This window comes from Pristis pectinata, chromosome 3 (genome assembly GCF_009764475.1).
Source record: "Pristis pectinata isolate sPriPec2 chromosome 3, sPriPec2.1.pri, whole genome shotgun sequence".
Classification (NCBI taxonomy): domain Eukaryota; kingdom Metazoa; phylum Chordata; class Chondrichthyes; order Rhinopristiformes; family Pristidae; genus Pristis; species Pristis pectinata.
The window spans coordinates 86982163-87009846 of NC_067407.1; the positions used below are offsets into that span (position 1 = coordinate 86982163).

General features: G+C 40.4%; 1 protein-coding gene across 12 annotated transcripts in view; it reads left to right on the forward strand.

The window, feature by feature from the left end:
- Window positions 1-12826: 12826 nt before the first annotated feature.
- LOC127567769 (1-phosphatidylinositol 4,5-bisphosphate phosphodiesterase beta-4) overlaps window positions 12827-27684 on the forward strand; it is a 473077-nt gene continuing 458219 nt past the window's right edge. For 9 of the 12 annotated variants that reach the window (XM_052010774.1, XM_052010778.1, XM_052010782.1 and 6 more), the window contains exons 1-2: window positions 12828-13325; window positions 17570-17628. The gene's annotated coding sequence lies outside the window, so the exon portion shown is untranslated. Of the gene's footprint in view, window positions 13326-17569; window positions 17629-27684 lie in introns of all 12 variants that reach the window. The other 3 variants (XM_052010784.1, XM_052010783.1, XM_052010786.1) reach the window with 1 other exon arrangement.

Genomic DNA, 27684 nt, shown 5'->3' on the forward strand with positions numbered 1-27684 from the left:
GTCTGGGTAATTGGTAGCTTAACTGATTAGAGTGGGAAATTGATGGATTCTGATCAATTTCCCCACATGTCAGTTAAATTGTCCCATGTGATTTCTCAGATTTTGTCATTGGATCATTAAAGTGAAGTATTCACATTTTCTATTAAAACAGCAGTTTTGTTCCATGCTTACAAATGTCTTCCTCAAACACAACAGAATCAACAAATACAGTATATAATGCCCCATTGTTAATTTAATGTTAGCTTCATCCTTGGATTTTACTACAAACCCAAGAAACTAATCAAGCTGCTGTATGGAGCTCCCTCTGTTGGGTAATGGCAACACCAAACATTGTATTACATCGATGGCCCACGTTCACTGTATTAGCCATGGCGGAAGCTGGAGTCTTACAATCAACCATATCCACCTTGGTCTGAGTTGTGATGAAAACATCACTTGTGCTTACTAGCAGTTAAAGTGGATGTAATGTCAATAAGTTTTTTAATTGCTTCTGAAATAATTTCCCCCAAAATAATTATAAATTTCTATATATAGTGTACAATGTAATATGTGCTATATGTTATATAAAGCAAACAACCCTGTCACCATTACAGCTTCATTCCCAGATGCACCCCGACTCCTGCACTTAATCTAAAGCATGTCTCTATTCCAGCTGGCAGCTCCAGGAAACATTTTACTCTAATTCTCAATCTTAGGTACGCCCCCATTTCTATCCTCAGTTCCAGGATATGACCCTAGCTTCAGAATCTGGAGCATCCAAGTTGCCATCATAAGTAATGACACATTGTGCTCACAGGCACAGCTTCAGAAATATTTGGTTAACTCCAGAAAAAGAAATCACATTTGTGATTCATTTATTGAATGCCTTTATGCCCATTATTTAATGTGTCCAGTAATTTATTATTACTGTTAAGAAAATTCCTTCTAACTTCAACCCATAAATGTTTCCAAGTTCATCCTCAGCTACATAATATTCCTTCTTCCAGTCTAAGGACTAGGAACACCATTATGTCTTTGTCTCAGCCTGAGGAGTACTTCCTGACACTTTTCCACTCCATGGAATGCAATCAATTATCAGTCCCTGAAATAGGAACAGGAAACAGAGAGAAACTAAGTTAATGTATCAAGTCAAGGATTTTCCATCAGAACCATTTCTGACTAAAAGCCTGATATGTTGTTTCTCTTTCTCTCTCCACAGATGCTGCCTGACCCTCTGAGTATTTCAAGCATTTTCTGTTTTAATTTCAGATTTCCAGCATCTGTAGTTTTTTTGCTTTTGATTTGCCCCAGGAATATTGCTGTCCATTTATTATTATCTCACACAATGCTGAGTCTATTTTTGTTGCAACATTTATCTTATTTGCAATATGTTTCTGTTTGAGTTCAAATTGTATCTCTTTCTTGCCCACCCCCCCCCATTCAATTCCTTTCAATTGTTCCAGTCCCCAACTTATGTCCTGCAGTGCAAAATTGTAATGCCATGTGAGATTCATTGGTTACAGACTCTATCAGGAAATTGAATGTGTCGATTTAAAACCAATGCTATCATAAAGGTTTTCATTTTTTATCTATTTTTTTAACATGTTTGACTTGCTCCTGTGATCATTCCAAACCTCTTAAGTAAAACATTCACAAGCAACCTACATATGAACAGGAAATGCTGGAAACACTGCTGGATCAGGCAGCATCTGTGGAAAAAGAAACACAGTTAACATTCTCATTTTAACACTTAGAGTTCTGACAAAGAATGCACGGCCCGAAATATTAACTCTGTTTCTATCTCCATGGCTACTGCCTGATCTGCTGAGTATTTCCAGCATTCTCTGTTATTTCAGATTTCCAGCATCTGCATTTTTTAAATTATTTTTAACCTTCATGTGATATGCCTGCAAATAATATGTTGATCTTGGGTGGGGAAAAAAAACATAAATAGAGATCTTCCTATAATAGTCTTACTGATTTTTATTCCCCCCTCCCCCCATAGCCTCTTATATTTTTCTCACAGTTCTAAATTTTGAGTCTTTTGTTTTCTCTGAAAAACATTGGAATCTGTGGACAGTCTGTCGTAAGCTTTGTGGTATTGGAAGCACTGAACACAGAGCAGCCCTGAGCACCAGAGGGATGGGTGGAGTCATCTGACTGGATTTCTGAACCATGGGAAGGTTGGGTGGTAGAAGCAGTGGGGTGAAAGAAGGAATCGCAATAAATGAGGAACTGACAAGGTTAATCTATCTTTTCTGCTCAAGAAATATATAACCTAATGGTTGTATATTTTCAATAGTATCAGTTTGTTATCCTTCCATTTTAGTGTAGTCCTGCCAAAAAAATCTTATCTTCATGATTCTTTAGTTAATAGTCCTTCACTTCTTACTGTTCTTATTCACTTCCGCTGCAATCATTGTTATTGTCCTGGTACTCCGCACTCATGATTCTTTGTTAGTCTTTCTCTTGCTGCCTGCTCACTTTTGGAATCTCTTACCTCGTATTATCTCTTCATATTTCTCTTTGTTACCCAGGTAGTGGAGTATCTTGGTGTCCATCTTTTTTTTCTTAAATCATGCCAGCATTAGTTGCAAAATTTATAGACTATTGAGTTGAGCTTGGGTAATTATGCAAAATTGTCTTAACATTTATTTTGAATCAAATTAGCTTGCAACCAGATGGTTCAAAGGACAGCTTTGATCACTGTCTTAAAACCACCAATATAAAGATTAGTTAAAAATCAAATATCTTTCCAGTCTCTTTGAAAGCAAAGTGTACAAAGGGTTAAAGTGCAGGGCCTTTTGAGCCCATAACCATATTGTTAAAGTTTGAGAACAGGAAACAAAGGGATGATGAAAATGTTTCTCAGTATCATTTTCATTATTGTCTGATAAGAGAGAATTGTTCGTGAATTTGAATTGGACATTGAGGATGTGATAATTATAAAGTCAGTATAAGATCATGAAGAAAACTTTTAGAAGGTCATGCTACACAAGTGACAGTTTACTTAAGTTACTGCTGGTCCTTGGAGGGGGGAAAATAAACATCAGAGTGAGATATGGAACAGGTGGAACTCTTCTCTGCAATTGTAGTCAAAAGCAAATGTTGCTCAATGGAAGGCCAGGATTAGTTTTGTAGCCTAAAGCTAAACCTGACCAATATTAAGATCACCATTCAAAAATCCAAATATGCACTGGTGCCTCCTGATCTTTTTTTCTCTGAAAGCAGTAAACCAGAAGACCATCTTACCCATTGCCCTAGCAATAATAGGAACTTTATCATCTCATAAAATGTGGAAGGATTAGGCTGATGACTGCAAGACATGGCACCTTCAGTCATGCCTCGTTAGCATGATTCCCGGTGTTTAACTCCAAAGGCAAGGCCAATGCTACCCAGGAGCGGAACAATCAGCTGAATGCCCAAAGGTTGAATTGTAAAGCAAAACCCATTTACCTGAGTGTGATGGGTGTAAAGTGTTCACTGGGCTTTCATCAATGCTTGAAAAAGACAGCAAAGCAAATCAAGGTGGACAACAACCTCCTTAATAGGTGGTTGGGTTTTGATGTAAGACCCTCAGCCCTAAGGATGTCAGCTCTTGACATCTCATACACTGAGATAGAATGCAGCATATCAGTCAGGAAACAGATGTCCCACAATAAGAATGCAGATTTGCAGCTACGTCAGTGATGCAGGTCATTTTAAAATCTCACCCCTCACATTGTTGCAACTAGAAAGCTGCTGCAGAAGGTCAACACCAATCTCAGCCTCTGCTCTGTCAATCTTTTTCACCTTCTCCATTTCTAGCATCCGACAACCAAACTGGTCCAAATTGCCATAGCTGAAATGCATGACATAGACCTTCAGGAATGAGGAATGAGATCAATGTTACCACCAAACAAATTCCTTATCACACATCCTACAGTCTGCCCACTCATCTTTAACCTGTAATTGTTCAGTAGGACTTGCTGAATAGGTTCTGGTTAGGGTAAGATCTAGGTACAGCCAATCCCCTATAATTGAGGTCTTTGTAACCAGTCAGACTGTGGCAAAGCACTAACCCTGTTTTGTAAATGTCTGCTAAGTTGAATGTTACTTTACAAGAACTGCATCTGGCCATGGAGGATGCAATTATGTGCTCTGTGATAACGCACTTGCTGGCAGACCTACTGAATGTATATCTCCAGTGGGACCATCATTAAAGAATATCACATAATGACAGGTGGGGTTAGGGAACGATCAAGACTGCTACCAAAATCTAAGGCTGCCAAAATTCTAGATGTGAACAATAGCCAAACCATGTATTAAGCAAATAAATGTTTTCTCCAGTTGCTTCAATGCTGCCATTTTGGGAATCTGAAACAAAATGGCATACAATACGAAAATGTAAGACAGATTTGTGAACATTTGCAAATAGAATAAAACAGGTTAACATTCCAGGCATCACCAATTAATTCTCCAGAATATAATTTTTTTCTCCATATAAGTGCTGATTACAAAAATCTGCAAATAAAGTGGAGGTAGTGTCCATGTGTGAGGGATATCATATCTGGTAAATCACAAACGGCTTATGAAGATTTTCCTCACAGGTCGAGAAAATGGTAGCTTACAAAATCAGGATTATCTTTAGATGCTAATGTGATGGTATTTTCTGGCCACATGGTAACATTCTCACAGATTGGCCAGTTGTTGGGCTGGTTTCATGAATATGTCAACTTAAGGTGACAGAAATTGGAATCCAAACCTTGAAGCTGACCCATCTCTATGGTTACCAATGGAAATGTAAGTGTGTGGCCAAGAGCTGCAGTTTTACACCATTGCCATAACTATAGCGGAGCACAAGTTTTATCCTGTTGGTGTGTGAATCCCTGGCTTTTCTGGGTCAAACCATTTGCTTAATAGGTTTGTGAACACACCAATATTTGTGCTGTACTTTCATACATTAAATCAGGATACACATGAATACTCAAAGGAATTCAGCATAGGTAAGAAAATGCGGCAATGGCCAGGCGTGTTGACTTAAAACAAGGAAGAATAAAATTACAATAGAACATTATACCCATCAGGCTAAATGTTGTCTAAGCCTTTCAATTTTGGCTGGAATACAAGGAGTGGCTGTTATGTTTCAGTTACATGAGGCTGTGTTCAGACCCCATTTTGAGTACTGTATCCACTTCTAAACAAAACCCTACTGGCTAGATGAATAATACAGGTGATTAAAGGATTTAGTGACTAAGGTGGTTAATATGACTAATGGATTTGATAGGGTAGGTTGGTAGGGGATTTTGTGCTGGGGTTGGTAGGTAACCTTTAAGTTAGTACCTAGCCATTCAGCAGTTATCAGAAAGCACTACATCACACTGAGAGCGAAGGAGGTTTAGATTGGTCTGATTCTGGTTCTGAAATGAGGTTTTCAGGGCAGTCTCCAGAGAAAGCTTCAAACTCAACAATGTTGAAGCCATCCCTGAGAAATTATTGTCAACTATCTTTCAATAATTCCAGTCTATTCATTGAAATTTTAAGAAAGCCTCTAAGGCATTTGCATTTGTAGAAATATATGGGCAGAATTATTTTCATTATAGTTCTCATGGAGTCACAGCTTATCATTCTTACATAGTTCCAAGAAAGTGGCATTGTTGCTTTTCAGACATTTTCTGGAAAGACAGCGGGCCACATCTTGCCGGTGTGGGCCCAGCAATCACAATTGCCACCCAACACCTGAACTTAACTGACTTAAAAGACTTATTTTTCTTGGCCAAAGCAGTGATGAGGCCTGAGCAGCAGCAGGGCCCTAAGTGGCACACTAATGAAGCCATCGCCCAAAGCAACCCTGGAAGCTGTGGTTTTGCTGCTTTTCCAAGCTGTGGTTTTGCTGCTTTTCCAAGATTTTGTTTTAAATGATTCTGAAAGTCTCTTTTAGATAATTAAAAATGTCAAACAAAACACAAATAATTTAAAAGGTAACTTGCCTTTTCTTATCTTTCTTTCCTACAGCCCAACAATGTCTATTGATATCAATGCACTCATAAATCCTATCTCAGGTCTAACCTGGTGCAGAATCTGAGAGGCGATTTCCCCAGCACAGATGCTGAGGAATCATAGCAAGGGAAGAATTGATGGAGAGGTATTATATTCGAGAACATATGTGCCACTCATTGGATCGGTGGTAAGTGCACTCCCTTCTCACTCACCAAGTCCCCAGTAACCGTGCTCCCTTCCAACTTACCAGGTCCCCAATAACCATGCACCCTTTCAATTCATCAGGGCCCCAGCTCCCATGCTCCTTTCAAAATGTACCTGGTTCACTGGAAATTTTTTTATGATACTGTGTAATATCTAAAAAATAGTCAATTCAAAGTATTAATAAAAACAGAACCCAATAGTCTGGAAAATCTGCTCGGCCGGCACCATTAAAGTCCCAAGTGTGCCAAATTGTTGGACTTTCACTGTAGTTGCTGAAGTGCTTTGCTTAATATTTATATTCATAGCTGTTAACCAGGCTTATCTTTGGAGATGATTATTTTTACCTCCTTGTGGGCGAGATGTGGAGGAAGTGCTATGCTTGAGATATTAATGCTGTTAACTGAAGATTAGATGGTCATTTCACAGAAGAATGCACATCTTAGCAAATACCCATAAGAGTCTCTCAGATTTTACCATTGGTTATTATTTGACAATGGGCCAGATCATACTCAATGGAACCTGCCACCTGTGCTCATCAGCTTCCTCTGCCTTTCTGCTGTTCTTTGAAACCTCATTCCATGGAGTAGTCCCTGGAATTATGATGTTGTGGCCATTACAGAGACTTAGCTGACACAAGGGCAGGATTGGCTGCTTGATGTTCCTGAATTTAGATGTTTCAAAAGGGATAGGGAGGGAGGTAAAAGGGAGGGGGGTTGGGAAGTGGCATTGCTAATCAGGGATAGTGTCACAGTTGCAGAAAGGGAGGCTGTTATGAAGGGATTGTCTACTGAGTCAGTGTGGGTAGAAGTCAGAAACAGGAAGGGAGCAATCACTTTATTGGGAGTATTCTATAGGTTCCCCAATAGCCACCACGACAGTGATGAGCAGATATGTAGGCAGATTTAAAATAACAGGGTTGTTGTCATGGATGACTTCAACTTCCTTAATATTGATTGGCACCTCCTTAGTGCAAAAGGTTTAGATGGGGCAGAATTCATTAGGTGTGTCCAGGAAGGATTCCTGACATAGTATGTGGACAGGCCAACTAGAGGAGAGGCCATACTGGATTTAGTACAAGGCAATGAACTTGGTCAGATGACAGACCCCTTGGTGGGTGGGCACTTCAGAGACAGTGACCACAACTTCCTTTAGCCATGGTTGAGGATAAGAGCAGACGATATGGGAAAGTATTTAATTGGGGGAGGGCTAATTACGAAGGTATTAGGCAGGAACTTGGGGGTGTAAATTGGGAACAGATGTTCTCTGGGAAATGCACATCAGAAACATGGAAGTTGTATAGGGACCATGTGCATGGGGTTCTGGATAGGTTTGTCCCACTTAGACAGGGAAAGGATGATAGGGTGAAGTAACCATGGTTGACAAGAGAGGTGGAACATTTAGTCAAGAGGAAGAAAGAAGCATACTTCACGTTTAGGAAATAAAAATCAGGCAGGGCTCTTGAGAACTATAAGGTAGCCAGGAAGGATCTCGAGAAGGGAATTAGGAGAACTAGCTGGGGACATAAGAAGACCTTGGTGAATAAGATTAAGGAAAACCCCAAGGCATTCTACATGTATGTGAAGAACAGGAGGATGACTAGAGTGACGGTAGGACCACTCAGGGATAAAGGGGGAAACGTGCCTGGAGGTGGAGGAGGTAGAAGAGGGTCTTAATTAATACTTTGCTTCACCAGGGAGAGGGACTTGGACGAATGTGAGGTCAGCGTACAACAGGCTAATGTGCTGGAGCATGTTGAGGTTAAGAAAGAGGTAGTGTTGGAGCTTCTAAAAAACATTAGGATAGATAAGTCCCTGGGCCGGATGGGATATATCCCAGGTTACTACAGGAAGTGAGGGAAGAGATTGCTGGGGCATTGCTGATGATCCTTGCATCCTTCTTGGTCACAGGAGTGGTAGCAGAGGATTGGAGGATGGCAAATGTTGTTCCATTGTTCAAGAAAGGTAATAGGGATAATCCTGGGAATTACAGACCAGTGATTCTTACGTCAGTGGTGGGAAAAACTATTGGAGAGGATTCTTAGGGACAAGATTTACAAGCATTTGGAAAAGCAGAGTCTTAATAGGAAAAGTCAGCATGGCTTTGTGAGGGGCAGGTTGTGCGTCACGAGCCTAATTGAGTTTTCGAGGAGGTGACAAAACAGATTGATGAAGGTAGAGTGGTGGATGTGGTGTATATGGATTTTAGTAGGGCATTTGACAAAGTTCCCCATGGTAGGCTCATCCAGAAAGTCATGAGGCACAGGATCCATGGAAAATTGGCTGCGTGGATTCAGAATTGGCTTGCCCACAGAAGGTAGGGGGTGGTAGTGGATGGAGAGTATTCTACCTGGAGGTCAGTGACCAGTGGTGTTCCGTAGGCATCTGTTCTGGGACCCCTGTTCTTTGTGATTTTTATAAATGACTTGGATGAGGAAGTGGAGGGGTGGGTTAGTAAGTTTGCAGATGACACAAAGGTTGGAGGTGTTGTGGATAGTGTAGAAGGTTGTCGCAGGTTACATCGGAGTATATATAGGATGCAGAGTTGGGCAGAGAAGTGGCAGATGGAGTTCAATCCAGAAAAGTGTGAAGTGATACACTTTGCAAGAATGAAGTTGAAGGTGGAATACAAGGTTAATGGCAGAATTCTAAGCAGTGTGGAGGAACTGAGGGATCTTGGGGTCTAAGTCTATAGATCCCTCGAAGTTGCGGTGCAAGTTGATAGGATAGTTAAGAAGGCATATGGTGTGCTGACCTTCATTAGTCGGGGGATTGAGTTCAAGAGCTGTGAGGTAATGTTGCAGTTCCATAAAACTCTGGTTAGACCACTCTTGGAGTATTGCGTTCAGTTCTAGTTGCCTCATTATAGGAAGGACGTGGAAGCTTTAGAGAGGGCGCACAGGAAATTTACCAGTATGCTGCCTGGATTAGAGAACATGTCTTATGAAGTAACGCTGAGTGAGCTAGGGCTTTTCTCTTTGGTGCAATGGATGATGAAAGGTGATTTAATGAAGGCGTATAAGATTATGAGGGGCATAGACAGAGTGGACAGCCAGCACCTTTTTCCCAGGGTGGCAATAGCCAGTACCAGAGGACATCTGTTTAAGGTGAATAAAGTTTAGGGGAGATGTCAGTGGTATGTATTTTACACCGAGAGTGGTGGGTGCCTGGAATGCACTGCTGGGGGTGCTGGTAGAGGCTGATACAATAGGACATTTAAAAGACTCTTAGACAGGCACATAGATGTAAGAAAAATGGAGGGTTATGGGCTGTGTAGGAGGGAAGATTTAGATTGATCATGGAGTAGGTTTATATAGGTTGGTGCAACATGGAGGGACAACTGTGCTGTACTGGTCTATGTTCTGTTATATTGCAAGTGGATTGTCCTGCGAGTGGCAATCAAGCTGGGGGATGATGTATCCTGCGTCAATCAGAAACACTTAAAAAGTTTTTTATGACACTTCTCAGATAGATTTTCTCAAACAGATCTGTAGGAGTGGTAATTTCATGATCAACTTTCATTAATTTGAATATTTGACTTTACACAACACTTGAGTTCTCCAGAATAGAATACATATCTGAATATTTTCACAAGGCTAATTTGGTTACTTTATACTCAGATTATTCTCTAATCAGATCTCACTTACAAAACTTTTCCACCTTCTATATCCCGAAATATTAATCACACTAATAATCACCAAACAGATAATCAAATAGAAGAAAAGCATATAAAAATAATATAATTATAAAATTGCTTTTTCTTTTTGAAGTGGCTATTTTCATGGCTAGTTAGGACTTTTCAAAGGTGAGAATAAACAAAGACCAGACTATTGCTTTAAAACCCTTTTTAGAAAAGGGCCAGATTGACAATACAATGAGGCCCAATGCAAACTTGAGGAGCAGCATCTCATCTTCTGTCTGGGAACATTGCAGCCTTTCAGACTTAAGGTTGGGTTCCCTCTCTTTGTCTCAGAACTAGCCAGTTCTGCTATGGGTTATTCATTAACTCAATATTTTTTTCTCTCTCTTCCCTGATCTGTTGGGTATTTCCTACAACTCTGATCTTAATTTCACAACTTTTACACATTTTCTCTCTCTCTTATTCCCCTGCCAGCTGTAAGTCACCCACTCACCTTTGGGTCTCCTGCACCTCCTGACTGTCCAGAGATAACTGGATCATTGAATTCTTGTAACTTAAATTCACACTCCTCCCCTGTCTTCTGTTCTTGATCATCATCTTCTTGGGCATTTCTTGCATGTACAATTGACCTGTGTGAAGCTTCTGACTTCTGTGGTCCATCTTTACCACAGAGTTGCTGACTCCCAGCACTTCCACAATGCCCCTAAAGCTCCATCTTGAAAATCCACCATGGTTCTCAATATAGCATCCAAACTAAGCAGAAACCAAACAATGCTGAAGCGTCCCACAGAAGGAGCATAACTCAGTGATGTTAGTTGGTTCTCCCATATATTTTTCTCAGGGAGGTCTCTGCCCATTCTTGTTGTTTCTGAATCCCAGTGGGACAACTTCAGGCTGCATGAATGTACATGTGTTTGGTTTCACCCCTACATTGTGTTCCTGTAATCTGTTGAGTACCTCCCCCAGCACCTTCTAGTTTGATCTTTATGGCGATGAGGATATCATCCTGATTGCAGAGACACCTCAGGGATCCTTGCAACATCTTATCATTACTGACTGAAAGATATTCACAGCTGACTTAACTCAATATGAGAGCTTGGTGTAGGTATATAACCCCTTATGTATTTTGGTTGTCTAAGAACTCTGCCTCTGAGTCCACATTCAACAGTGTGTAAGCAATATAGATCCAGCTTGCTCAAGTTTTTGTTGATAAATCAGACTTAGTTCATTGTTAACTATTCCATTTAGGGCTACTTTGTCATCCCCAACTGTCTGTGGCTTTATTTACCTACTAACAATGGGGTTGTTCACACAAAATACTGGACCTTCACCGATACCCAATGCTATTTACAGAAGCTTCTGGAGACCACTGCATATGGGCACAATGTTGAAATGCAATGCCCATCTCTAATGTTTCTCCATCAGTATCGACTGCCTTATACAATTGGCCACATTGTACTGGACTGTTCATTACATTACCCCCAGAGTCTGCAAGATTATCCACCATGAGTGCATTGATCTTCCCTACCTTTTGGGCCTTGTGATCCAAGAATTTCCTGCAGAAGTCACTTCCCATGACTATGTGGCCTGATGCTGTGGACAGAGAAGGAGATAATATTGTTACCATCCTTGTTTGCTTCTCCAATACTTGCTCTCCCACCCCAAGCAAAATGCCCTTGTGTTCTCAAAGATCATTCCCTTTCTCTCATTCTACTTGTTCTCTCAGATGTTAGGTCCTATGTATGAAGTGGTTTCCCTGAATTCTTTAATTTGCTCGTCTGCATACTAAGTGATTCTGCAACCCTTGGGCTGAAAGGCTGTGGAAATGACACCTCTTTGCCAGTGTCTTCAGCCTAACTATATGCTCACTAACTGGTTCTCCTGGTCCCTGTTGCATGTGCCAAGCTTGTAGCTCTCGGAAGTGTCCTCCAATGGGATCTCTTCTGAAATTCATGGTTCTAATAAACTTCCCAATGTGTCATATGTCTCTGGTGATACCACCAAGCTGGCAGTGTTACCTACTCAAGTATGGCTGTTCTCTATCCTCTCCAAGGACATCAACAGCTTGGGAATATTTCTATTTATTGGGCTAATGGTCAAGTCCACTCGTATCTCAAGCTCACTGATATACCCAATACATCTAATACCTGGCGCCATCACTGTTGTACTTTGAGAACACTGATTTCTATTTTCTTTGCAGTCGTTTACTGCCTTGCTGCTCCCTTTAGCAGTAACACCTCTCCTCGTCGGCACTGTAGCACCTGAAGGCTTCTTTTGTGCTGCTGCGTGCATAGGTGAATAACACAGAACTATCAACAGAATATTCTTTTGATGGCTGTAATTCTCAACTAACAGTAGAGGCTGATACAACACTGTACAAGGTCAGCCTGGGGTCCCCTTACACTTGTATTCTACTGTTAGTTTTCTTTAGTATGAATGCATTCAATAGTATTGTATCCATTGTGAATCATACTATAACTGTACAATGTGATATCATCCCCAATGTGAACCAATTTGATCTTCACAGCACCCAAAAAATGCACAGGATGGAGGTGAATTTTATTGCCAGTGTTTAAAGCATGAGGTAAACACCTGATTTAAAATGATGTTGGCTCAAAACACACCAAAAAAAATGAGGAGTTTCTTTTGCACCACTTTTACAAAGAGGTCTGACAGGTCCAGACGTTTAGTGTCCCTATATTTTCCAAAATGGAGTAAAATCTCCCTCTTCTCCTTATCCCTCGAATGCAATAAGTTTACTGAAAATGCATTTGCTTTCAATTGTGGGTGATAACTGATCAGGAAGAGAAAGCCAGTTTACCAAAAATGCTGCAACACAACGACTCCAAACAAGACAACCCCAGACCTACACGATACTGATTTCTTTTTTATGTAAGACGTGACGTACGTATTTCCCAGTAATAATGGTCACATGTCGTTCGGGGGGACCGTCCAATTGGCTTTCTTTCACTTCCCATTTCTGACTGCAGGGTTCGCACCAACTGGAGGAGTTACAGTGAGAATTAATTAACCTTGGTCGTGCACGCGCAATCTGGCACGGCGCTGCTCTTTTCATCTCAGTGCGGGCTCCGCACCCTTTGCCCTGCCCCCCGCTGTGGCGCGCAGCTCCCCGCCGGAACGAAGCCTTGCACTGGGAGCACGAGCTGGGCGCGCTGTCGAACCTTTGCCCGGGATTGGAACGTGGCGGAGCGGAGTCCAGCGCAGCGCGTGCTCCGGACCGACAGTCAGGATAGCCGGCGCTTCGCTCTCTCCCTCCCTCTCTCTCTTTCTTGCAAGTCTTGCTACATTTGCAGTGGGAACCGGTGGTACCATCTCCCTTTTCTATTATGCTTTTTTTCTTTTAAATGTAGTCTTGTGGGGTTTGACGGGAAGTAAAGTCTGGATAAGAGAAATGAGGGGGGACTAGAGATTGAGGACAGCTGAACTGGACAGACTCTTATCGCCACAGCAACCACCACACATCCACCGAGCATTGGAGTACGCCCACATCTTCCTGTCTGTTTGATGTAAGAAATTACTTTTTAAAAAATAAAATGTTTTCATGCATATATGCATGATTACTTTCCCCGTTCTTCCTGATGCGGTGCCGTTTGAAGCTGTTTAATGAGAAGCAGGGGATGCGGGCTGGGTGTGCGCGCTTGCTTGTTTCCTGAGTGATTTTTTTGCTGAGCTACTTGTAAACACAAGAGCAGCGCTGTCCTGACAGGTAGGAAGACAGCTCCCCGCCACTGACAGGGTAGACACCGGCGATTGGAACTACCGAATCATTTTGTTTTATTCTTTCTCCTCTCTCTCAATCTATATGTTAGCGCAACATTTGTGCTGCTGTTTCAAGGGCAGCAAAAGTGCAGCATACACCACATGGTGTGGTATTGATTTATTATGACAAAGCAGAAAAATGTCTAATTGTTCTTTCCTATTAGTTTTTTGCACGAAAATATTTACAATAATTGGTACGCAAACATATCACCAAAGTGTCAGAAGCTGCTCTGAAAGGACCTCTTTGGGAGGTAATGGAGTGAACTTGCTGCAAAATGGTTGGTTTTGGCATAGGTTACATGGCATATGAAAGAAGAAACCGGTTTGTACAGCAATTTTCCATAGTGTTTAAGTGCAAGCAGTATTTTGGTTTCGGACGCCTATTGTGCAACCTTGTTGCTGACAGTCCTTGTGTTGACAAAGGATACTCATTGATATTGCGTTATCTCTTGCTCCGTAGCGGTGATTTGATATCTCGGTTGCTTAAAATCTTCGCATTTCGGTGTTTCATTCCCCAGCCAAAGTTAGCGCAATAAAGATTATTGTTTTGGTCCAGAATCTTACATCATCAAGGAGAAAGTAAAATATTTTTTTGTTGTTTTGATATATTCCGAAATTGGCATTTAAAGTAATTTGCATTTTTTCGGAAGGATACATGCCTGCGTACTTTACTGCCTTGATGTTGTAAAAAAAATTGTAGATTCACAAGTTGTAAGGAAACGGCTTGTAGTTGATTACCACATTTAGAAATGTCTGCTGTTCATATTACGTTTGAAAAATTCTGGAAGTTGTTAAATACATTTGCCCTGTGCCAATTTCGATAGGTTGATGCAGTGGTTCCCTATTTTGGTGATGTATTAACCCAAAATGTGGTTCAATCATTTTATTTTTTATTTCTCTAAACTCAGCAATCTAGTTAAAAAGTTAATGATACCAAAGTTAGCATCATAACAAATAAGGTGTCATTGATCAATACGCCAGCAGAAAATGTAAGGAACATCTGTTGAATATTTTCCGTGACGGAGCTTAAAGAGACATATAACAAGCTATTAAAAACAAGCTGGAGATGATAAACTTGTGAAGTAGAAGCACCTTTTGCATATAATTCAATCTGTCACAAGACTTGTGAATTTTGGCAAAATTACAGTTCCTTTATTTGCAGCCGTTTGCCTTCAGAATATGTAGCAAAATAGAGCTTGTAACACTCAAACCAATGCAATACTGTGTAGCTGTAATAGAAACTATTTGAATGACAACGGCACCCAAAATTGCTATGAAATATTACCTGAACAATGTATATTTTAAGTTGTGAGTGCAAATTATAACATTTAAATGCAAAAAAAACTGATTTTCAGTTCAATTGCTAATCCAGATTAATGATGATAACTGTTTTATCCAGAAATATAGATGCATAAATAATACTTCCCTAGCTACCCAGTTAAATACTCATTTTATAAACAAGGAAGTCAAAGCTTTTTAAGTGTTTTGGGGGCACAATGAAAGTGTATTTGTTGTCAAATTCCATTGAACCATTTACCTACCATACAGCTAATCACTTGCTGTGGTAATTACACAAAGTTCAGGTTTTTTTTGAAAATACACAAATTATGTATAAAAGTTGATCACAAAGTTTGAAGCAGCTTCTAAGCAACAGTTTTTTTATGTACGGTAAATAATGATGTAGGTCATCATGGGCATATCAAGGCATCGGTAGTCCGTAGCATTTTTGTATCATTCTCCTGTGATAACAGCTGATGATAACAGCACTTCTGTTCTTGTTGTCCCTACAATTTATATTTACTGAGTTACTTATAAATTTAACACACAGTATTCAATCATTAGGCTCTCTCTATTTCTTTCTTTTTCTGTGACCCTACCATACCTCTTCCGACCGTGCACCTCCCTTTTCTTCCCCCATTCCTCGTTTTCTGGAAAAATCTATTTGAAGTAGTTTCGGGGTTTTTAGTAACTGCTAGAAAATAATAGGTGAAGTTTGGAATTAATACAACCGTACAGATTTGGTTAGCCTGTTCATTGGAATTTGTTTCACCATGCAATTAATTGCCTGACAAGTGAAATGTAACTGTTGCTAGTAATTGGTTTAAATTGTTATGAAGGATGAGTGTACATATAATTGCCAAAACAGATAGATACAGCAAGGAAGAGTAGTTATAATTATTTGTACTGACACTATTGTTGCTTGAACTCGGGTTCATCTTGTTCAAATTTATGGTCCGTAAAATAGGTAGGCTTATTGTTTCAAACTCTTTGTGGTAATTAGGATGACCATGGGATGTTTTATCTACTGCACTAGTTATTCATAGTCAATTACATCAGTTTAAAGCAAAGTATTCATAACCAAATTAAACAAATGAGCCTTCATGGAAATGAAGTCTATTTAACAGTGAGTGCATCAAAAGAAGCCTGCTTATTTGCAAACCAAAATATTCATCAGTGTGTGTTTTATATTCTCCACTTGCTGGTTTCTTTTCATTCATTCGATAAAATGACTTTTTTACTTTAAGAATTGCATAGTTTCAATTGCAGAATATATTTTTTGGTTGAAACTCTTCTGTAGTGATATTTAATCACTAGTTTAGATGTCATGGCATGTAACGTTTTCATTCATTCAAGGGATGTGGGCTTCGCAGCCTGAACCAGCATTTAATTGCACATACCTTATTGCCCTTTGAGAAGGTGGAGGTGAACTGCTGCCTTGAACTGCTGCAGTCCTTGAGGTGTTATACTTGCAAAGCTGTTAGGGAGGGACTTCCAGGATTTTGATCCAACAACAGTGAAGGAACAGTGATATATTTCCAAGTCCAGATGGTGTGTGACTAGGAGGGCAACTTCCAGGTGGCAGTGTTCCCATGCTTTTGCTGCCCTTGTCCATCTAGCTGGTGGAAGTCACGGGTTTGGAAGGTGCTGTCTAAGGAGTCTTGGTGAGTTGCTGCAGTGCATCCTGTAGTTTGTACAAACTGCTACTGTGCATCATTTGTGAAATGAGTGAATGCTTCTGGATGGGGTGCCTTTCAGATGAGCTGGTATGTCCTGTATGATGTCAAGCTTTCTGAGTGTTGTTGAAGCTGCACTCATCTAGGTAAGTGGAGAGTATTCAATTGCATTCTGACTGGATCCTTGCAGCTGGTAGGCAGGCTATTTGGAGTTAGGAGGTAAGTCACTTGCTGCAGCATTCTAAGGCTTTGACCATCTCTTGTAGCCGCATTGTGTATACAGCTACTCTGGTTCAGTTTCTGGTCAATGGTGACCTTAAAGATGTCGATAGTGGGGGATTCAGTGATGGCAATCGCATTCAATGTCAAGGGGTGATTGTTTGATTTTTTTCTCTTGGCCAATAATGTTGTTAATATTGCAGCCACAATTTATTTAGCTTTTGTTGTCTTATTTGGAGTTCTCCAGCATGGACAAACTTGATGTAAATTTTTCCCCCTCTGTTACTGTAGAATTTTAGACAAAAGATACCCTGAAATTGTCTTGAAGGTTACTTTTAGACTGAGAAGCATTGTTACATGAATGGCTGGTTTTAGGTGCCCTAATTTCCTTTCACTGAGCAGCACCTTCTTTATCATTCAATTCAATACTAGCTTATTAACTCCTTTCAAAGTTACAGGAATTATTATCATGGAAGTAACAAATAATTTGGAAGGGATGCATTTTATTACTGGTTAGGTAAATGGAGCTTTTAGTTATTGATATTTATGTATAATAACTGATAAATGGGTATCACTGCAGATGTAATTTTGTTTTTATTTTTGTTGAATCATAATCTTTCATTGGAACTCGGTCTGTATTTTGGTTGGCCATCCTTTTATGAAGCATAAGAAAATTACATTGCCTTGACAAGTCAGTATAACATAGTGGCAAGTTTTAATTTGTTAAAGTTGCTGCTATATTTTCTTTCAATTACATTACAAGGAGTTGAACCATAACATGTTTTTCTATCTTATTAAAATATTATTTCTCTTTCTAGGGAAAGAAGACATTTCCTTTACAATGAGAACAATAGGAAAATAACTAGATGCAGAACTGGTAAGTTGTTAGCAATTATACAATAATTCAGTGTTTGTAAATATTGTACAGTTCTATGTTGGAGCATATGCATGACTTTAGTGTTGCTTCCAACTAAAATAACAGGTATTTCTATGACCTATAAAACCCCTTAATGCAGTAAAATGTCCTATGATAGAAAGCCTTTCACGTAAAACTGAGACTATTAGGGCAGATGATCAGAAGCTTCAAGTAATCAAGTTTGAAGTAACTTCTCAACAGAGGAAAGAGTGGTGGAAATGCAGACTGTTTTAGGGATCAAACTTTAAAGTTGAGATTCTGAGCAGCTGAAGGTGTGGCAGTCAATGGAACACTGAAATTTGGGGATGTGTAACTGCAGATATCTTGGAATGTTATGCGGAGGGAAATTGCTTCCAAATCCATCTGTCTGTAATGATGAGAATTGTAAAGTTGAGACATTGTGCGGCCACGTGCAAGGGTAAGTTAATGAACATAGATGATGGATGAACAACACTTGATGAGTTGAGACATAGGTGTCAGAATGTTGGGTGATCCCAAGTTCACTGTTGTTAGAACATACAGACTATATAGGAGTTTGTTGTAATAGTCTGGAATCATTGTATGGGAGCGTTAGCAGCAGATTAGTTGAGGCAGGAACTGTTATGGGTTGATATTACTAGTTGATCTTATGAGGTAGGGCAGGTGGTGAAAGTGTCTGTCGATAAGCATTTTGGGTCCAGTGACCATAATTCCATTAGTTTTAAAATAGTTATGGAAAAGGATACGGCCAATTCACAGGTTAAGCCCCTGAACTGGGCTGGAGCAAATTTTGGAGTTGCAGTTGTTGATTGAGCGAGATTGTTTGCAGGGAAAGGAGCATTTGCTAAGTGGGAGGCCTTTAAAAGTGTGATGCCTGCATATTTCTGTTACGGTGGAGGGCAAGGCTGGCAGGTTTAGGGAACCCTAGTAGAAGAAAGATATTGAAGCTCTGGTGAAGAAAAAGGGGGAAGCATGCACTGCACATATGTAATTGGGAACTAGTGAATCTTTTGATGACTACAAGAAATGTAGGAGTGCACTTAAGAGAAGTTAGGAGGGAAAAATAAGGATATGACAAGGATCTGGCAGGCAAGGTGAAACAAAATCCCAAGAGGTTCTATAGGTATATAGAGTAACAGAGTGGCTGGGAAGAGAATAGCTTCCCTTAAAGATCACCATCGCCGTATGGGTGTGGAAACACAGGAAATGGGTGAGATTTTTAATGAATATTTTTCTTCAGCTTTTACTGTGAAGAAAATGATGGCGGGTTGGGAAATGAGTGGTGGTGTCCTGGACCACATACAAATCAGCAGGGAAGAGGTATTGGAGACCTGGAGATGCTTTAAGGTGGGTAAATCCCCAGGGCTTGATTGGTGCTTTCTCAGACTTTGTGGGAAGCTGGAGAAGAAATTGCAGAGGCCCTTGCAGAGAATTTTGCTTCAACTCTGGCCACAGGTGATGTTCTGGAGAACTGGAGAGTGGCTAATGTGGTACCTTTGTTTAAAGAGGGTAGCAAAGACAAGTCTGGAAGCTACAGGTCGGTGAGTCTGACATCAGTGGTGGGTAAACTGCCAGAGGGGATTCTGAGGACAGGATATACCAACTTTTGGTGAGACAGGGTCTGATTCGGGACAATCAGCCCAGCTTCGTGTGTGGGAAGTCCTATCTGACAAATCTCTTGGAGTTCTTTGAGAAGGTAACCAAGAGGGTAGGGCAGTGGATGTTGTCTAGATGGACTATAGCAAGGCCTTTGATAAGGTCCCTCATTGCAGGCTAGTCTGGAAGGTTAGATCACATGGGATTCAGGGAGAGATAGCGGATTGGATTCATAACTGACTCAGTGGTCGAGGCAGAGGATGATGGTCGAGGGATGTTCGTCAGACTGGAGGGCAGCATCTAGTGGTTTGCCACGGGTCGGTGCTTGAACCTTTGTTGTTTGTAATTTATATAAACGATTTGGATGTGAATGTACAAGGCATGGTTAGTAAGTTTGTGGATGATACTAAAATAGGTGCTGGTGTAGATAGTGTAGAAGGTTATGAAAAATCTTGATCAGCTAGGTATGAAGCTGAGGACTGGCTAATGGCTTTCAATCCAGATAGATGTGAGGTACTGCATTTTTGGAGATCAAACCAGGGTAGAACTTGTACAGTGAATGGTAGGGCCCTGGGAAGTATTATGTAACAGATGGATCTAAGAGTACATGTGCATAGTTAGCTGAAAGCGGTATCATAGGTAGACAGGGTGGTGAAGAAGGCGTTTGGCACGCTGGCCTTCATCAGTCTGGGCATCTGAGGAGTTGGGAAGATGGAACTTCATTATAAAAGATGTTGGTGAGGCCGCACATGGAGTATTGTGTATGGTTCTGGTCACCCTGTTACAGGAAAGATGTTTTTAAAGAAATATCTTATTAGAAAGAAAACATTTACCAGGATGTTGCCTGGACTTAGTGGGGCCTGAGTTACAAGGGGAGGTTGCATAGATTGGTACTTTATTCCCCAGAAAGCAGGAGATTGAGGGGTGACCTGATAGAGGTACATAAGATCATGAGGGGCATACACAGGGTGAAAGCACGTAGTCTTTTTCCCAGGGAAGAGGTGCTAAAAACAAGAGGGCATAGGTTTAAGATCAGAGGTGAGAAATTTAAAAGGGACATTAGGGGCAGCTTCTTCACGCAAAGGGTGGTGCACATTTGGAATGAGCTGTCAGAAATAGTGGTTGAGATGGGCACATTAGCAACATTTAAAAGCCATTGAGATAAGTACGCGGATAGGAGGGGTTTAGAGGGCTATGGGCCGCAGATGGGACTGGCTTGCTGGGCAATGCAGTTGGCATTGGTGAGTTGGGCTGAAGGGCCTGTTTCTGTGCCTTATGACTCTGACTCCAAGTTTGTCACTGTCCTGATTCAGTCTCTGACAGGGGAGAGATGGATTTGAGGGCAAATGAACAGGGTTTGTTGCAAGGATTAAAGAACCATGGTTTTGGCCTTCTCAGTATTTGATCAGAGGAATGCTTTAAACATCCAGACAAACATAAGTAGAATTGGTGAAAAGTATGCAGGATAGTGGTTAGCTGGAACTAAATACCAGCAGCATAAAGGCTGAAACTATTTTTGGGTAATATCACTGAGAGGCAGCATGTAACTGAAGAATAGATGAGGATAGATCCTTCGGGTTGTCAGGTAATGGGTGCAGGACCATGAAGAAAAGCCACTGCAGGTGATCTGTTGGCTGCTTCTGGATAGTGATGGCTGAAAACCCTGGTAGGGAAAGAGTGGAGAGCTGTTGGTGATAAGTTGCGGAGGGAGGAATGGTTTACTTTTGTCTCAATCACAGAATGTGATAAGCAACCATGATAAAAATGATTAAGTGCAATGCTAGGGGTGGACTTCTGACTAGGGATTTAAAGAGTTCTAGAAAAATGGACTGTGCAGAGGAGAGGAGATGAGGTGGTGGGTGCTTTTCCTGAGCGGCTTGATGAAGGCAGATTTGAAGGAGAGGGGCACGATTTTTTGAGGTTGAACTGTAAGAAGTTAACATGGTGACCAGGAAGACAAGTGGTTGGTCAGTAGTTCAATTGGAATAGGACCGGGAAGAGCAAGATATAGGTCTCATGGACAAGGTGAATTTGCACAAGCATTGAGTGAAGATTGAAGATAAACTGGCAAAAGATATGAATTCAGAGCTAGGACAATGGAAATCTAGAGGAAATTTTTCCCTGACTGGCCGAAGTGTGATATGTTTGAGAAGTAAAGGGCATGTTTTGATTCTGCTGTTTCAAAAAAAAATTTATTGCTTGGAGACAGTAGATATCTAAGACAGATATGATTTCTTTTTTTATATATAAGTGAAATCACACTTGAAGCTCTTCTCAAATGAGAGATTGTTTATTTTATTAGGTGCTTGGATCCCAGTTGAGGTTAAAGTATGTACAGTATGTCTTTAAATAAACTGTTTCATTTGATTTTGTAAAATTGTGCTGTCTGGGCTAAGAATTGTAACTGTAGTCATTGTGCCTTAAATATTATTAGTTCAAAAGTATCAGAAGTGTTAATAGTACTTTCGGTTAACACCTAAAGTAAATAGTTCAAAGATAGTAATGTTCAGACATGTATTTATTTGAATTCAACATTTGTGATTGTGATTTTTCTTTTCCTGAGAATGAAGTTTGGTCTCCCTCCCTACACCAGTCTCACACCCCAGGTGTTCTTTTACACTTGCCAAGCATGGGATTCCTATTTTCTTATTCCAACACACAGATGCCATTTGGCCCACTGGGTCATTGCTGGCTCCAGGCAGACCAATCCCATCAGTCCCATTTCCCCTTAATTCCCTGCAACCCATTCTCTCTCTCGTTCCCATTCACTTCTCTTTTGATTCTTTCTGTCACCTACCTATACCAGGGGTTGTTTACGAGAGCCAGTTAACGCACTAGCACGTCTTTGGGATGTTTGAGGAAACACTGTGTAGTCACAAGGAGAACATGCAATCCTCACACAGATGGCATCAGAGATCAGGTTGAACTTGGGTCATGAAATATGTGAGGCAGCAGCACTGACTACTGCGCCAGCCACATCTCTTCTCTCAAGCAGAAGCCTGGTATCCAACCAGCACTGTTGGCGGGTCTGTATCCAAGACAGTGAAAACAGAAAATTGTGCAAACACCTCTGCAGGTTGGGCGGCATCTGTGGAAGGAGAAACAGTAAACATTTCTGGTTCAAGACCTTCTGTCAGCTTCTGCAGTTTTTGAGACTTTCAACTTAGTGATCTTGTGTGTGGGGAGTTGTGACCGACACTGCACTTAATACCCTAAACTGTGCTGTGCTACTAGATAGGTAAGGTTAGGTATTCAGGTACGGTGACTTGAGGCAAATCATACATGCAGGAATCAGGAAATCGAGCAAGAAGACTTTATGCCAAATTTTCTTCCGAACAGAATGCTTCCAGCACTGAGTTGTACTTTGTGTGGGAGTCTTATTTAAAAGTAGCAACACAGGTTAATAAGGTCATGAAAAATATGCAAGCCAAACACTGGGGGTCCTTTCTGGAGGGATAGAATAGAAAAACAGAGCGATTATGTTAAACGAGTACTGAACAACCTATATTTAAATACACTATGCAGTTTTGCTAACTGTTTTTAAAAGAAATGCAACAGTCTGAGACAGGTGAAAGATCATAAAGATAATTTCAGAACAGAACAACTATTTATTAGAATAGGATGAATAGACTGGGGTTTATTCCCCCTAACCACCCCCCCCCCAAAAAAAAATCTACGAGGGAGGGTTCTCTTTTCTAATGGCTGGTTTGGAGAAGTTTGTTTCCTAACCAGTCTGGTACTCTTGAGAGGGCGTTTTACCTCTGTAGTGTCACCATCAGAACAGTAATGTTATGTGTGGTGTGGGATTGCAGAAATCCATGCTGCAGTAACTTTGCACATTTGGATTTGATTAAGAGTCGTGAGTGTTTTTTTTTGTGGCTGGTCAGAAACTATCACTGGAGGACCCAATAGAGGTATTTGGAGATGTGAAGGAGTTTGATGGGGTAGACTGAGAGAAGCCGTTTTCATTTGTGGGATAAAACAAAGTTAGAGGCTGTGTATAACTGACTGTCACCAAATAAGTCTAATATGCAATCCATGGAAAGAATCTGGAGCTTGTTCCCTTAAAAATTAGTTGAGGTAAGTAACGTATACTGTATATGGGCCATCCCCAGGTTACAAACCCCCAACTTATTGGATACCTACACAAATGACAAGCTTCCATAATATTATTACATTGAAAATTCTGACGTACATACATGCATATTCATTCCTACAAACAGCAGAACTAGTTTCCTCTCTCTCCACTTCAGTATTTTTTCTTTCTTCTCAATCTTGTGTGCGTTTGATGCCATTCATTAAAATACTGGAAGTATGGTTGCCATATCAAGTGATATTCGTGTATTTTCCAACTCATCAACAAAATTGACTTAAGGACGTCTGTAAAACATGAAACTGTTTGTTACCTGGGAACAGCTTGTATATCAGAGAGAGAGGTGAATAAATGCATGAGCGAGAAAGAAATAGATCATACATCGATATGTTGGGAGAAATCATTTGTGGAGCATAAATGTGACTAAGTGACCCACCTCTGCTGCCTCATTCTATATAAAAGCCCAGATTGTATGTGTAAAAATATATTGTTTATCCTGGTGCAATTTCTTGGATTTTTTGGTCAGGATTGAAATATTTGTCTGATTTAAAACCATCTTAAAATGATCTTAAGAGTATAGGATTTGTATGGAATTTTCCTTTCCCAACCCCTCTTATGGCAATATCCTTTTATCACTAAATTTTTTAAGGTAGGTTTTTGTTTGCTGTCACATTTTTATTTGTAAGTTTTAAAATTTGGGGGTAATTTTCATTTTCCAGTAAGTATTTTACAAAACTGCTTTATAAAAAATGTTGCTCATTCTTAGCTAAGTCACAGGGAAGTCAACTGTATTCAAAGCATTTATGTGACCCGAAAGAACAAGGACAGCCAAAAGAAAAGCTCTTTGAATGCCAGCGTTCACAAGACTTTATGGCGACAGTGAAATACAAAGATTACTATGTTGTAGCGATTAACAAATCAGGTTAATATTAATAGGGATGACTTCAATGTAATCTAAAGTCTGTCTTCCTTGGTTGAAATTGTATGCAGTAAAGAAGGCAGATAGGAGCCATGGTGCCTTTAACTATTATAAAGATGCCAGCTATGTTTATAAGCCTCAACATGCCTCCCTCGCAATAATCGGGGAAGTTTGCCATCTGTTACCAATACACTTATGGGGAAATTAGAGCGTAGTGACAACTTTGCTAGTAGTAGGCAAGTTTTCTGCCAGTTTCAAATTTCATGTTCCAAACTAGTTGCATTATCTGTTAATGTGTGATCCATACATGTGCAGCAGGTGGCTAATGCATTGTTTAACATACCCAGCACTTTCATCTCCTGATCAGCGTCGGGAACATGACAGAACTGCCAATTTTACTGCACTGCTATATCTCTCAGTGCGCAACAAACCTGTCAGACTTTAAGTGCTACTTGCTATTTGTACCTTTTGCAGCCTGTTTGACTTGATGTTACCTAATCGCTCATTAAAACTTTTGAACTGTGATTACTGCCGCAATGTCCGAACAGAATCCAATTTGTGCATAGCAAGCTCCCACATGTAACAATGTGATGATAACCTTCCTATTTTAGAAATGTTGAATGAGGGATGTGTATGTGCTTTCATGCATTGTGAACTTTTGTACGTGAGAGAAAAAGGAATGGTTGGATTTACAGTGCCTTTCACGGAATCGGAATGTCTGAAATTTTCCTCCCGTCGTGGGAGTACATCTGAAATTTGGTCATGGTTATGATGTAGGAGGGGACAGCTAACAATGTGGTGGGATCTTGTTCTGGGCTATGCCACTGGCTAATGCAGACCTGCAAAGACAGAAAAAGAACAAACATTGGAATGCTGGTTTCTGATGCACATTTGAAAAAAAAATGCTTACAATTCACAATAATATATGCCATATCTGCCAAGATTTTGTGTATACCTTCGGAGAAAGGACTGATAAACAGGACAAGAACTGAGTGTACTACTCTTGAGGGCAGAGTATAATTGTGGCCTCATATTTCCCTATTTTGCTACCGGCTGTTTTGTTTTGTAAATTTGTCCAATATATCTTCCTGTAGGGAAATTGGATCTGTGTTTTTGAGCTGTTCTCCTCATCTGTTCCCTTCTTAAGTAAATTGCTGGCTGAAATAACACGTGTGCAGAGTGAGTCCATGTGGTGACGAATCTGCAGCCATTATGGTTGTCAGTCAGTGAGCAGGCCTCCAAAAATGTCTAACCTTCTGGTGCAGTATACATCTCTCAGCCCATTACATTCAAGCTAAGAGATCAATGCTAGCTCAAAGAAGGGTATGTTAGGAGCAGCACGGGGTTTAACCTAAAAGTGTACTTCTAGATTGGTGAAGTTGCAATGAAGAAGTACATGTATGCTTGATGGTAAAGGCAGCATGCTGTAGAGGGGGTTAAGCAATCTTGCAACCAGTGGATCTGAGCAAAGATCTGCAGCCCTACCACATCTAGTTACAAATTATGGTGAACATCTAAGGAGAGGAAGAGTCTTCGAAACAACCCTGTTCTCAGTATTCTAGGCAGAGACTAGCTGTGACTGCTAAACATGTGGCTTCACAGCCATGTTCACCTGGAAGTACTGAGTGTTTGATGCATCTTGGCTTCCTCCTGAGGTCTCCACCATCAGAGAGGTCAACCTTTAGCTGACTGATTTCACTCCCTGTGTCATCAATAAACTGCTGACAGCACTTTGATATGGTGAGGCCCAGGCAACATCCCAGCTGTAATACTGAAGGTTTGTGCTCCAGAACTAGCTATGCCTCTAGCCAACCTCCACCTTAGTTACAACACTGATGTCTGCCTGACCACGTGGACATTACCCAGGTATTAATTGTTTATAACAAGCAGATGTGTCCGATCCAGTTAACTTCTACCGAATTAGTATATCCTCCATCATCCAATGACAGAGTGTGTTATTAGCAGTTCTATCAAGTGGCACGTACCCACCACTAATTGCTCATTGGTGCTTAGCTTGTATTTCACCAGGATTATTTGAGTCCAGACTTCATCACAGCCTTGGTTCAAGTGTGGACCAAAGAGCTGAACTCTAGACATCAGGTGAGAGTGCTTGACCTTGATGTCAGGAGTGGCGATGTTTGCTGACGATTGACAATGCTCAGTTCCAGTCACAAGTCTTCATCAAATGAAGCAGTCTATGCCAGCATGCAGCAAGACATGGACAGCAACCTAATGCTGGCTAAAAAGTGGCAATTGATACTTGCCACTTTCAGGCAAAGGAGAGTCTAACCATTGAATGCTATTGAGTTCCTGCATCAACTTCCTGGGGGTTACCACTGATCAGGAATACAATTTGAACAGCTACTTCGTTTTTGTTTTCTTGTTCATCCACTCGTTTCCAGACTTTCTGCTGGACTTGTTCAGCCAGACGTTTGTGTCAGTAGAAAGACAAACCAACATTTTTTAAGTGAGGAAAATGCTGGCATTTGGACTGTCTTTACTGGAGGTGGCTTTTGTTGGAACCAAACCACACCAAATATCTCAAGTTCACAAGCATTTATTCCAATGGCTGAGCTTTTATTTAAAAAAAAATCCCTTTGCACAGAGTTCAATCTTTTGAATGTAAGTCTGCTGAGTCACTTTGTCCTTGGCTGTTAATGTCCAAAGAACCACATCGATCTGCAGTTACATAGCATCTTCAACAAAGTAAAATATCCCACTATAGTTCTTCGGAGTAACAGAAGCTAAACTTGAAACAATAGCAAACTCTTCTATTTTACACAGGATAAATGAGTTTTGGTTCAAAGGTGAATATTCTCAATGTTCTGGTTTTATTCTTTGAGCACCCCACACCCAAACTTTCTCGTGACTTGCTTTCACGATCGTAGAATTAGGACTACAACCTGACTGTATCTAAAGTATTATGGAATGAAACTGCAGTGCAATTTGGTTCTGCACTGATGATGACTGGATTGCTGTGTGATCTCACCCCTTCTCACTGATCCTTTCACATTTAAACTGTCCAGATATCATCAATATTTACTGCAGTGCAATGTTACCAAGATCACTTAAAGCTGCAGTTGCCAATTAGAAATAATATCATAGGGATTAAAAAATACATACGAACTCCAGTCTCCTCTGAGGTATAAATGCTTGATTTAATGTAGTTTATAAATGAACAAGCTGTTTTTTGTAAAATGCTTGAAAATGGGTTTCCAAACTACTCCAAGTGACCAGTTAAATGGTACAATGTAAGATGCACTGTTAAATTGTTGCAAATTTCAGAGAAGAATGTCTGAGCTTGCTAACCACACTTCATATGCTATGCCCAAAAATATTTTTATCATAATTCGCACATTCTTCAATAGAATTCTAATAATGTGAGAAAACACAATGTACACGATTGTCACTTAAAAGTAAATGTCAGTAG